Source organism: Rattus norvegicus, chromosome 4, assembly GCF_021556685.1.
Source record: "Rattus norvegicus strain SHRSP/BbbUtx chromosome 4, alternate assembly SHRSP_T2T, whole genome shotgun sequence".
Taxonomy (NCBI): domain Eukaryota; kingdom Metazoa; phylum Chordata; class Mammalia; order Rodentia; family Muridae; genus Rattus; species Rattus norvegicus.
The window spans coordinates 4,760,940-4,772,450 of NC_141537.1; positions in this window are offsets into that span (position 1 = coordinate 4,760,940).

Here is an 11,511-nt window from a genome sequence, read left to right on the forward strand (position 1 = left end):
CAGCCCTGAGTTTAATACAATTTCCTGCCTTCTGCTCTTCTTGGGTGCATTTGCTTCTTTTAGTTCTAGAGGTTTTAGGTGTTCTGTCAAGGTGCTAATGTATGCTCTCTCCAATTTCTTTTTGAGCTGTGAGTTTTCCTCTTAGCACTGTTTTCATTCTGTTCCATAAGTTTGGGTACGTTGTACCTTTATTTTCATTAAATCCTAAAAAGTCTTTAATTTATTTCTTTATTTCTTCCATGACCAATTATCATTGAGTAGAGTGTTATTCAGCTTCCATGTATATGTAAGCTTTCTGTCACTATTGTTGTTCTTGAAAACAAGCCTTAGTCCATGGTAATCTGATAGGATGCATGCAATTATTTCAATCTTATATTTGTTGAGGTCTGTCAGTCCTGGAGAAGGTACCATGAGGTTGTAAGAAGAAGGTATATTCTTTTGTTTTAGGATGAAATGTTCTATTAATATCTGTTAAGTCTGTTTGGCTCATAACTTACGTTAGTTTCTCTATGTCTCTGTTTAATTTCTGTTTCTATGAGCTGTCCATTGATGAAAGTGGGGTGTTGAAATCTCCCACTGCTATTGTTTGACATGCAATATGTGCTTTGAGCTTTAGTAAGGTTTCTTTTATGAATGCAAGTGCCCTGGCATTTGGAGCATAGATATTCAGGACTGAGAGTTCATCTTGTTGGACTTTTCCTTCGATGAATATGAAGTGTCCTTCCTTATCTTTTCTAAAAACTTTTAGTTGAAAGTTGATTTTATTAGATATGAGAATGGCTACTCCAGCTTTTTTGTTTGGACCATTTGCTTGGGAAATTATTTTCCAGCAATTTACTCTGAGGTAATGTCTGTCATTGTCACTTATGCAGGTTTCCTGTTTGCAGCAAATACTTAGTCCTCTTTAAGTATCCACTCTGTTTGTCTATGTGTTTTTATTAGAGAAGTGAGTCCATTGATATTAAGAGATATTAAAGATTAGGATTGTTGTTTCCTGTTATTTTTTGTTGTTAGAGGTGGAATTATATTTGTGTATTTCTCTTCCTTTGGTTTTGTTGCAAGAAGATTACTTTTGTGCTTTTTCTAGGGTTAGTTTTTCTCCTTGTGTTTGAGTTTTCGGTCTATTATTCTTTGTAGGACATAAACACCTATCTTAAAGAAATACAGCACAGCACAGGTAAGGAATAGAAGCCCTTAAAAAGGAAACACAGAAATCTCCTGAAGAACTACAGGAAAGCACAAACTAACAGGTAAAGGAATTGAACAAAGTCATCCAGTAATTAAAAATGGAAATAGAGACAATAAAGAAAGCACAAAGGGTGACAACCCTGGAGATGGAAAACGAAGGAAGAAGATCAGGTGTCAGAAACACAAGTATTTTCAATCAGAAATCAAGAGATAGAGGAGAGAATCTCATCGGCAGAAGATAACAGAAAACACTGACACAACCATCAAAGATAATGTAAAATGCAAAAAGCTCCTAACCCAAAATATTGAGGAAATCCAAGACACAATGGAAAGATCAACCCTAAGGATAGTAGGTATAGAAGAGAGCTAATATTTCCAACATAAATGTCCAGTAAATATCTTCAACAAAATTGTAGAAGGAAACTTCCCTAAAGAAAAGAAAGACATGCCCATAAACATACAAGAAGTTTACAGAACTCCAAATAAGATTGACCAGAAAGGAAATCTGTCCCATCACATAATAGTCAAAACACCAAATGCACAAAACAAAGAAAGAATATTAAAAGCAGTAAGGGAAAATATCAAGTAACATACAAAGGCAGACCTATCAGAATTACACCAGACTTCTCACCAGAGACTATTAAAGCCAGAAGATCCTTGGCAGATGTCATACAGACCCTAAGAGAACACAAATCCAGGCTACTCTATCCAGCAAAACTGTCAATTAACAAAGATGGAGAAACCAATATACTCCATGACAAAACTAAATATACAAAGAACCTATGCATTTATTATGTGTATCTAACTGTGTGTCAGACAGACATCTCTATACACATGTAAATAAGTTACATATTTACTAAATTACTCAAAAACATTTTACAATATTCAAGTATTCATATGTACACACATGCCTACATATATACACATATACAATTGTGGCTGGTATATACCCACGGTATAGGTGTCTCTTTTGCACATGTGTCTTCATAACTGTGTGTGGGCTGGGTATGTGTATGTGTGTGTGTGTGTGTGTGTGTGTGTGTGTGTGTGTGTGTCTGTGTGATGTGTATATATTTATGTGTGAATGCACACCCTTTTGTATGGAAACACATGTGAAAGTCAGAGAAAAAGGTCATGTGTAGGTTCTCACCCCTTGTCCTATGCAGGCTCTATTGCTACTACCACTGAGTAGTCAAGGCTATCTTGATCAGAAGCATCCAAGACTTATCTTCTTTTCTCTTTCCACCTTACCATGTGACCTGTTGTATCTACATCAACCATGACCATACTTATTTCATAAGGATTAATTTTTGATATGCTGGCTGTTTGTGGCAAGGTCTTTTCCTTAATGAATAAAGGTTTCAGGGCACCAATCACTGGACATATACTTCCAGGTTAGACTTCCAGGTTGGAGGGAGAAAGAGAGGATGAGAAAAGGGACTTGGGATTGTTAGATTGTGGGAGAACTTGGGGTAGGTGATATAATGAACTGGAGCCTCCCACTTAGATTTCTGATCACTCAGGATCAGCCACTGAAGGATTTCATTTACTATGGCTTACTAATAAGGATGTTAGTAGTTGTACCCAGTGATTGAATTACCTGTTGATTCTAAACTAAGTTTGTGTGGTGTTTGCCATTACACAGCTTCTCAACTGATTTCCAGAGATAGGTACAGCCCCACTCCCACCCACCCCACCCCCCAGCCAGCCGATAAATTTGGATGCTCAAGTCTGAGGATTGTCATGGTAGTGACTTTCTAAGGTAACTTAGCAAATTGGGTGAAGAGATTTCAGGAGCTACAGACCAGAAAGTCTCTCAAGATGAGAACAGCCCACCAGGGCCAAATGACCCATTGGTGCCATGTGACCTGCTGGTATATGGGGTAATATGGGATGGTGCCCTCTTTGGTATTTCACGCTGCAGGTGTTCAAATTCAGTTTGAACCAAAATGCGTACTTTGGTATTAAAGCCTAAGTTTAACCAATAACAATATTCCAGCACTGACATTATATTTCTTAGCATAAAGCATCCTATGGGATCTGTACGGTTCAGAATGAGTTCTCTGTATTTGATCTTTTCACAAGATTCAACCCAACTCCCAGCTCCTTTGGAGGTCACCAACTATACTATAGGCTGTTCTCCTATGGCACCAAACCTGGGCATAAAATGTAAAATGTTATCAGGTTGATTAAACTCCCATGAATCCATTTCCTTTCAATTTCCTCTTTGTTCAGCCACTGATGGCTTTTGGTTCTCTTTTTAAGTAGCCATACACATACCACCTTTTACATTGTCTTTTACAGCGAGGCTCTATGGCTCACGTCTGGACAAACCACACCAGGCCAACAGGCTCCACGTGGAGAGGTTTATTGGAATGGTAGAGACAAAGGCCAAGGGGTGAAGAGAGGTAGGAGAGAAAGAGAGGAAAAGAAGGGAAGAGAGGAGAGAGAAGTTGAAGAGGGCAGAAAGGATCTGCCTTTTATGTGAAATGTGGTGTAACTGTAACATGAAATGTGGTGTAACCGTAACATGAAATATATGCTGGAAATAGATGACAGTTGCCTTGACAACAGATGCTCAGGTGACCAGATGACATCATTGCTGGAGGTAAAAGCAGTTCCTGATACCAACATTTGGAAATGTAGGTCACCAACTGGGGCCCTCCTTTGTACCTGTAGCATACCTGTCAAAAAAACTAGATCTAACCATGCAGGGATGGCACCTTGTGTTTGTACCTTAGCAGCTGCTGAACCCCTTATTCAAGAATAAGAAAAACTAACATTTGGGTTGCCTATAATTGTCTTCTCCTTTTATAACATGTCACAGCTCCTACCTTTCAAAGGTTTACAGAATCTACCTCCCTCCAAGGTTCTTTCTCTTCAGGTAGCTCTAATAGAAGACTCCACACTACCCTTTCAATCACACCTGCCTTTCCAATCTTCTTTTTCCACCAAATACTAACCACTCCTTATCTCACCCCTGCACTAAAACCTTAGAGGAATTATTACCTCACCCTTCACACATACAGGAGGGCAATTTGCCTCAGACCATCTATACCTGGTATACAGATGGAAGCTCCTTTCTACATGAAGGAGCCATAAGAGCCAGCTGCCCCATAGTGTCAGACACTGAGGCACAGGCCCTTCCTGCTCATACCACCAATCAACAGGCTGAAGTAGTAGTCCTTATCCATGCCTTTCAACTGGCACAGGGACAATCCCTCAACATCTACACAGATTCTAAACATGCTTTCCATATCATCCTGACCCATGCCCCTAACTGGAAGGAGCATGGGGTACTTATGACTAAAGGAGGATCAGTAACTAATGCAAACAAAATTATGGCCATGCTAAAGGCCTCCCATCTCCACACAGCTATTGGTTTTGTCCACTGCAGATCCCACCTGACGAATGACTCTATTGTCTCCAAGGGAAACAACGGAGCTGAAGAGGCAGCCAGAGCTGCAGCTCTTAGGGGCCTACACAAGTTTTACCCTCCCCAGGACATTCTTACACTGCAACCCACATTCCCACTCTCACTTCCTAACACTCATGAAATTCTGTCCCATCTTGGCCACAACTTTCATCCTAACAGCAAGGCATTGTCTTATTTTGTTAAAACCCACCAGAAGCCTACTCCTAAGGACTTAAGTTTCTTAAATCCATCACTGCCTCTTCCAAAGTCTGTCAAGTGTCAGACTTCAACCTCTGGTATTGTAGCACCCCTTTTTCTACCCATCAGGCCAGAGGTTCCCTTCCTGGAACTGACTGGCAACTTGTCTTTACCCACATGCCAAATGAGCCAGTTACCTCCTAGTTTTGATTGACACATTCTCAGGGTGGGTGGAGGCTTATCCCACAACTAACAAAAGGGTTCAGACAGTTTCTGAGCTCCTCTTCCAAGAGATCATCCCAATTTGGTGTCTCAGTCTCACTTCAGTGAGACAATGGTCCCTAATTTACTTCCCAAATTTCTAAAATTCTGTCTAAGGCCCTAGACATCACCTGGCATTTTCATATTCTATACCACCCTCAATCTTCAGGTGAGGTAGAAAGAAATAACTGCTCCCTACAAGCCACTCTTGTCAAACTGTCACAGGAACTTTGATTGGGCAAAACTCCTACCTCTGGCTCATTTTATGTACAAGCTCTCCCCAAGTGACTTCTCTTTGTCTCACCTTTCAAACTCATGTATGGATGTCAGTAATAACTCCTGGTCTTTCAACTAAATGCACTCCCCTCCTAGACCACTTTCTTGCCCCATTACTTTGTCTCTCCCTTTCTCTCCTATGGAACTTTACTGACCACCACTGACTAAGGCCACACGCTGTCTACTGTCCACTACCTATCAACATTTGAGACCAAGTTCTTCTGTCCCCTTCAGATCAGCAGCTCTTAGCTGTCTCTCCTAAATGGTAGGGCCCTTCATGGACCCTGCTCTCTTAAGCTCCACAAGATGTTGAGACCACCCACCTTGTGCCCAATCCCAGAAGAATTAGACACCACTCTAGCATCTGTGCTCCACTCCACTGGTTTAGACCTGGGCTTCTCATCTGATTGTTTCCATCCATGCTATCACTTACATTTAGAGATTTGAGGTTCAAGGAATCACCACTGATAACAAACAGACTTTCCCAATAGGATCAGAAAACCACTCTATGCTGGGAGCAAATCCAAATTGCTGTCATCCCTATATCTGTCATTCCTTCTACATATTATGTTCTCTTTGTCTGTTTTCTCTTTGACCAGATGATTGCAAAAAATGGCCAGACAAATATGGGGGCTGCCCATATTGGTCGTTCCAGATACATATGTTAGGATCAAGGACCAATCACTTCTGTCAGCAATGCAAGACCCTGTTCTTCTATATACAAGACCCATGGAATCCCAGGTAGAAAACAGGAGTTGTTGGTAAGCTCTAATTTAAAAACCAAGCAGGGCCTCCACATCCAGAGTACTATCCACATCCAGAGAAATTTTGTCCAATTTCCCAAATTCTAGGTATCGGAAAAATAGGAGAAATAATCAAACAGTCCTCCAAAGTCCTTACGTCCTTGACATCCCCCCCCCACAAATGGTACTAACTTGTCATTTAGCCTTTTGATTCAGACCCTGACCTTGGTGTACGAACTCCTTATGGCACCCAACCTGGTCACTTTAAAGACTGCTAGCTACGCAGTACCCCCCATGAAACTAATTCACAATTGCCAATTACAGCCTCTCTAGTGATACTGCCCAATAACCTTACCTCAGCTTTTATCAACTGCCCTGACTCCGATGCTGCCATCGCCCCATACTTTTTTATATACCTCTTATTGGTGTGACAGTTTTAGGACATCCAGGACATGTTCTGTAGGAAAACTCAGTTCCCTAGACTGCAATAGCACCACAATCCTTGATACCCTATCTCTGCCGCAGGGCCCTGCAGCTCAAAACACGTCAATTCTGTGTGGCACTGGTATATATCATCACCTACCTGCCAGCTGGTCAGGAAGAGTTTACACACTGGTGTTCCTTCCCTGAACTAGGAGTAATACATGGCAAAGAATCTCTACCAATTCCAGTTTTTGACATATACCTGTCCAGCATAAGAGGGCACTGCAGGTTGTGCCATTCCTGGTTGCTGCAGGAGTAGCTACAGGTGCTGGCACTGGAACTGCAGGGCCGACGACTTCCCTAACCCTATACAAGAAGTTCTTATCCGAGCTTGACAACGGTTTCCAAGGAATGTATGAAACCATGCTCATCATCCAGAAAAAGATCGATTCTTTGGCAGCAGTTGTGCTTCAGAATAGACAGGGACTAGATGTCCTGACAGCTAAAGAAGGTGATCCTTGTCTGTTTCTCCAGGAAGAATGCTGTTTCTATGTCAACATATCTGGGGCAGTAAGAAATACATTCCATCAGCTGCAATCAGACATCCAGAAATGCAGGGAACAGCATGAGGCCTCCAATTCCTGGGTTTTTCAAAACCCTACATAGAAATAGGATACTGCCCTTCTTAATGCCTCTTCTTCCCATTTTCCTGGAGATACTATTTCCTCCCTGCCTCATTAATCTTGTTTCCATATTCCTTCAAAGACAAATTCAAAATTTTCTAACCAAAAAGTCAAACAGTTCCTTTTACACAACTATCAAGTGGGCCCGGATGTTGAAAGTCAGCTACATCCCAAAACTGATAATGCAGGAAGCAGTTTAAGAGGTCTAAAGCCCCTATTTCCCTTTTAGCATCGGCTTCCCCTTTTTCCCTTTTTTCTTCTCTCTATGATAAGAAAAGAGGAGGTATGTTATCATCAGAAGTGGTTTACAGCTAGCCTCTGAATCCAACAATGACATCATCCTTAGGTAACAAAGACCTGCTTGCTTCTGTTGCCACGGCAACCACCACACTCTCAAGGCACATGCCTCACTCACATTAAAAGTACAAACACACACACACACACATTCACACACACACACAAATGAGTATTTACAAACAGATAAGTAAGATAGAGTACACTATTCTTTGTATTATTTTATAGTATCATGTGTGTTTATAACTATGCTCACATAAAGAAAAACTATTATAAGTAACTAAACATCATTTACAAGGTGGTAAGAAGTAATAAGTATTTATATAAACAATGGAAATGGAGAAAAGTACACACAGTGAGAAATTATCTCTTTTTAAATAGTTTTTAATGAGTTTTTAAATAACCATACCACTAACTTTCAATTTAAGTCCCCAGGAATTAAATTCCTAAAGCATATTGTACCATAACTGACATGGATAAATCCTACCTCATATTAACTAGTACTTTTTTAAATAGGCAAAGACATATTTGTATCCATGAAAACGCATTGTTTCAGGTAGCACAATTTAAATTTTCAATCTCCTCCTTCCCCTCCAGCCTGTCAACAGCCTTATTTTCAAATGTTTTCCTATTTCCCATCCTTTCCTTTTCACTTCCTCAGTCAGGTTCTTCCAATGAAATTTAGGTCTTATACGCAGTATTCCTGCTTAGCATAATCTTCTGTGAATATGTAAGAGATAAACTCCTTTCCATGGTCCTTCCTCTTATGTTCATTAATATACCTGGTGAAATTCAATAAAAACACACTAAGAAGTGAAATAAATGGTATAGTGACTTGTTTTCATATAAATCAAGGATGTAATTACAAATTATTAATTTTAAATTAAAAGGCTAAATAACAGTTTTGTGCTACAACAAATAAAAGCACTTTTTCAAAAAACAAAACAAAACAAACAAACAAAAACAAAAACAGGGTTATGTTGCAAAACAAAGCAGGTGAGCCCTAAACTATGATTTTAGGAAGCAGATTTCGTTCTGAAAATATTTCCGCCTATAGTAATGGAACCAAGATCGTACATGGTTTAGAACCAAGAAGTATATCTTCTGAGTGTGCACAGTATTGTAATCTGTATTGACAATAGGTCAATATTACTTCCTGAATCCTATTTGAGTCAACATAAAGGTAGGGGAAGAAAAGTATGAAAATGGCGGCCACCACATTCTCAAAGTTGAAAAGGTAAGATATTCCCAAAACAGTTAGAAAACATTTACTAGGAGTCTAAACTTGATGCTGAAACCAAACAACTGGAAAGGAAAGTCATACACCAACATCTCTGATGACCATAGGTGCACAAGGCATTAATAAAATACGTGTAAACCAAATGCAGTAACACAAACAGATTTCCCATTAGGCTTAAGGCCACTTCATCCCAGAGATGGAGGAAAGCGTCAATACATGAGAATTAACATAATCTACCACATAAGTACAAGTACCACCCTATTGCATACATAAAAGACCTTTGATAAAATACAGCCTCCATTTCTGAGGAAAGTCTTGCAGAGAATAGGGATACAAGGGATTTATCTCAACTTGATAAAGGCAATATACAGCAAAAGTCATCCAAAAGAGAGAGAGAATAATTCAAAGTACTTGTGTTGGAATCAAGACCAAGACAAGGATGTTCTCTCTTCTCACTTCTCAATATACTTCTTACAGTGTTAGGTCAAGCAATTAAACAAGTCAAGGTAATGAAGCAAATACAAATGAGAAGGGAAGAAATCAATATATGTTTATTTTCAGGTTTTAAGATTCTATACATTAAAAACTAAATCTTAAAAAAACTCCTAGAGCTGATAAATATTAATAAAAGTTGAAAAACACAAAGTTAAAGCACAGGAATCAGTATCCTTTTTATATACAAAAGACAAACACAGAAAGCAAGTGGACAATACTACTCTCAATAAACTAAATCAAAACTAAACAACAAGAAAATACTTGAAATTAATATGACAAAGGAATGTGTGCCATGAAAACTGTAGAACAATAGAGAAATTCACTGAACATATTCCTTTCTTGCCCTCTTGCTAAGAGCAGAAGAATAATTAATATTCTGTTAGTACTCAGTGGCTTCTGGGATTTTCCTAACATTCACATCACCACAGAGAACTACAAACAACTAAGAAACCTCTTAAGTTATTGAGAAGCAAATCCCAAGCTTCATGCATTTTTGATGTAAATAAAATAAACCATTTAAGTATCAAGTTTAAAATGGAGATAGGATCTAGTATGAACCCCCCCCCGATTACCACAGTCCCGTGGGTGCGACCTCAGTGTGACAGCTCCAAGGACTATGTGTCCTGAGAGCTGTGTGTCCTGAGGACTTGATGCTGTTATGCTGTTATGGAGTTCTGCTCTGTTCACTTCCAGCATATTCCTCATAATCTAAGAATTATGGGAAAATTCTAAGGGGCCTCAAATCACTCACTGGCCAACATCTCTGGCACTAACAATTGATTTCTTATACACATTTTGGCCCTCAGCTTCCTGATGAGATTTATTAAGAATTGCTCTTGAGTAGATACTCATTCTGAGGATTTAAAGTAGATATGACTGATTTTTAGATAAGTGGTTAGATCTGTGAGTCTTTTAAGAATACTTTTTAAGCAGCAGCTCTCTGCTCCCAGACCCGGTGAGAGAGAGACCCAACCGCCTGGTCAGGTGGGCACTCCTGAGGCTGCAGAGCGGAAGAGACCACCAAAACTGCTCACCCCTGCCCACATCCCTGGCCCAAGAGGAAACTGTATAAGGCCTCTGGGCTCCCGTGGGGGAGGGCCCAGGAGCGGCAGGACACCAGCCTGAGACACAGCCGGAACCTGAAAGAAACAGACCTGATAAACAGTTCTCTGCACCCAAATCCCGTGGGAGGGAGAGCTAAACCTTCAGAGAGGCAGACAAGCCTGGGAAACCAGAAGAGACTGCTCTCTGCACACACATCTCGGACACCAGAGGAAAACACCAAAGGCCATCTGGAACACTGGTGCACTGAAGCTCCCGGAAGGGGCGGCACAGGTCTTCCTGGTTGCTGCCGCTGCAGAGAGCCCCTGGGCAGCACCCCACGAGCGAACCTGAGCCTCGGGACCACAGGTAAGACCAAATTTTCTGCTGCAAGAAAGGTGCCTGGTGAACTCAAGACACAGGCCCACAGGAACAGCTGAAGACCTGTAGAGAGGAAAAACTACACGCCTGAAAGCGGAACACACTGTCCCCATAACTGACTGAGAGAGAGGAGAACAGGTCTACAGCACTCCTGACACACAGGCTTATAGGACAGTCTAGCCACTGTCAGAAATAGCAGAAAAAAGTAACACTAGAGATAATCTGATGGCGAGAGGCAAGCGCAGGAACCCAAGCAACAGAAACCAAGACTACATGGCACCATCGGAGCCCAATTCTCCCACCAAAACAAACATGGAATATCCAAACACACCAGAAAAGCAAGATCTAGTTTTAAAATCATATTTGATCATGATGCTGGAGGACTTCAAGAAAGACTTGAACACACTTAGGGAAACACAGGAAAACATTAATAAACAAGTAGAAGCCTACAGAGAGGAATCGCGAAAATCCCTGAGAGAATTCCAGGAAAACACAATCAAACAGTTGAAGGAATTAAAAATGGAAATAGAAGCAATCAAGAAAGAACACATGGAAACAACCCTGGATATAGAAAACCAAAAGAAGAGACAAGGAGCTGTAGATACAAGCTTCACCAACAGAATACAAGAGATGGAAGAGAGAATCTCAGGAGCAGAAGATTCCATAGAAATCATTGACTCAACTGTCAAAGATAATGTAAAGCGGAAAAAGCTACTGGTCCAAAACATACAGGAAATCCAGGACTCAATGAGAAGATCAAACCTAAGGATAATAGGTATAGAAGAGAGTGAAGACTCCCAGCTCAAAGGACCAGTAAATATCTTCAACAAAATCATAGAAGAAAACTTCCCTAACCTAAAAAAAGAGATACCC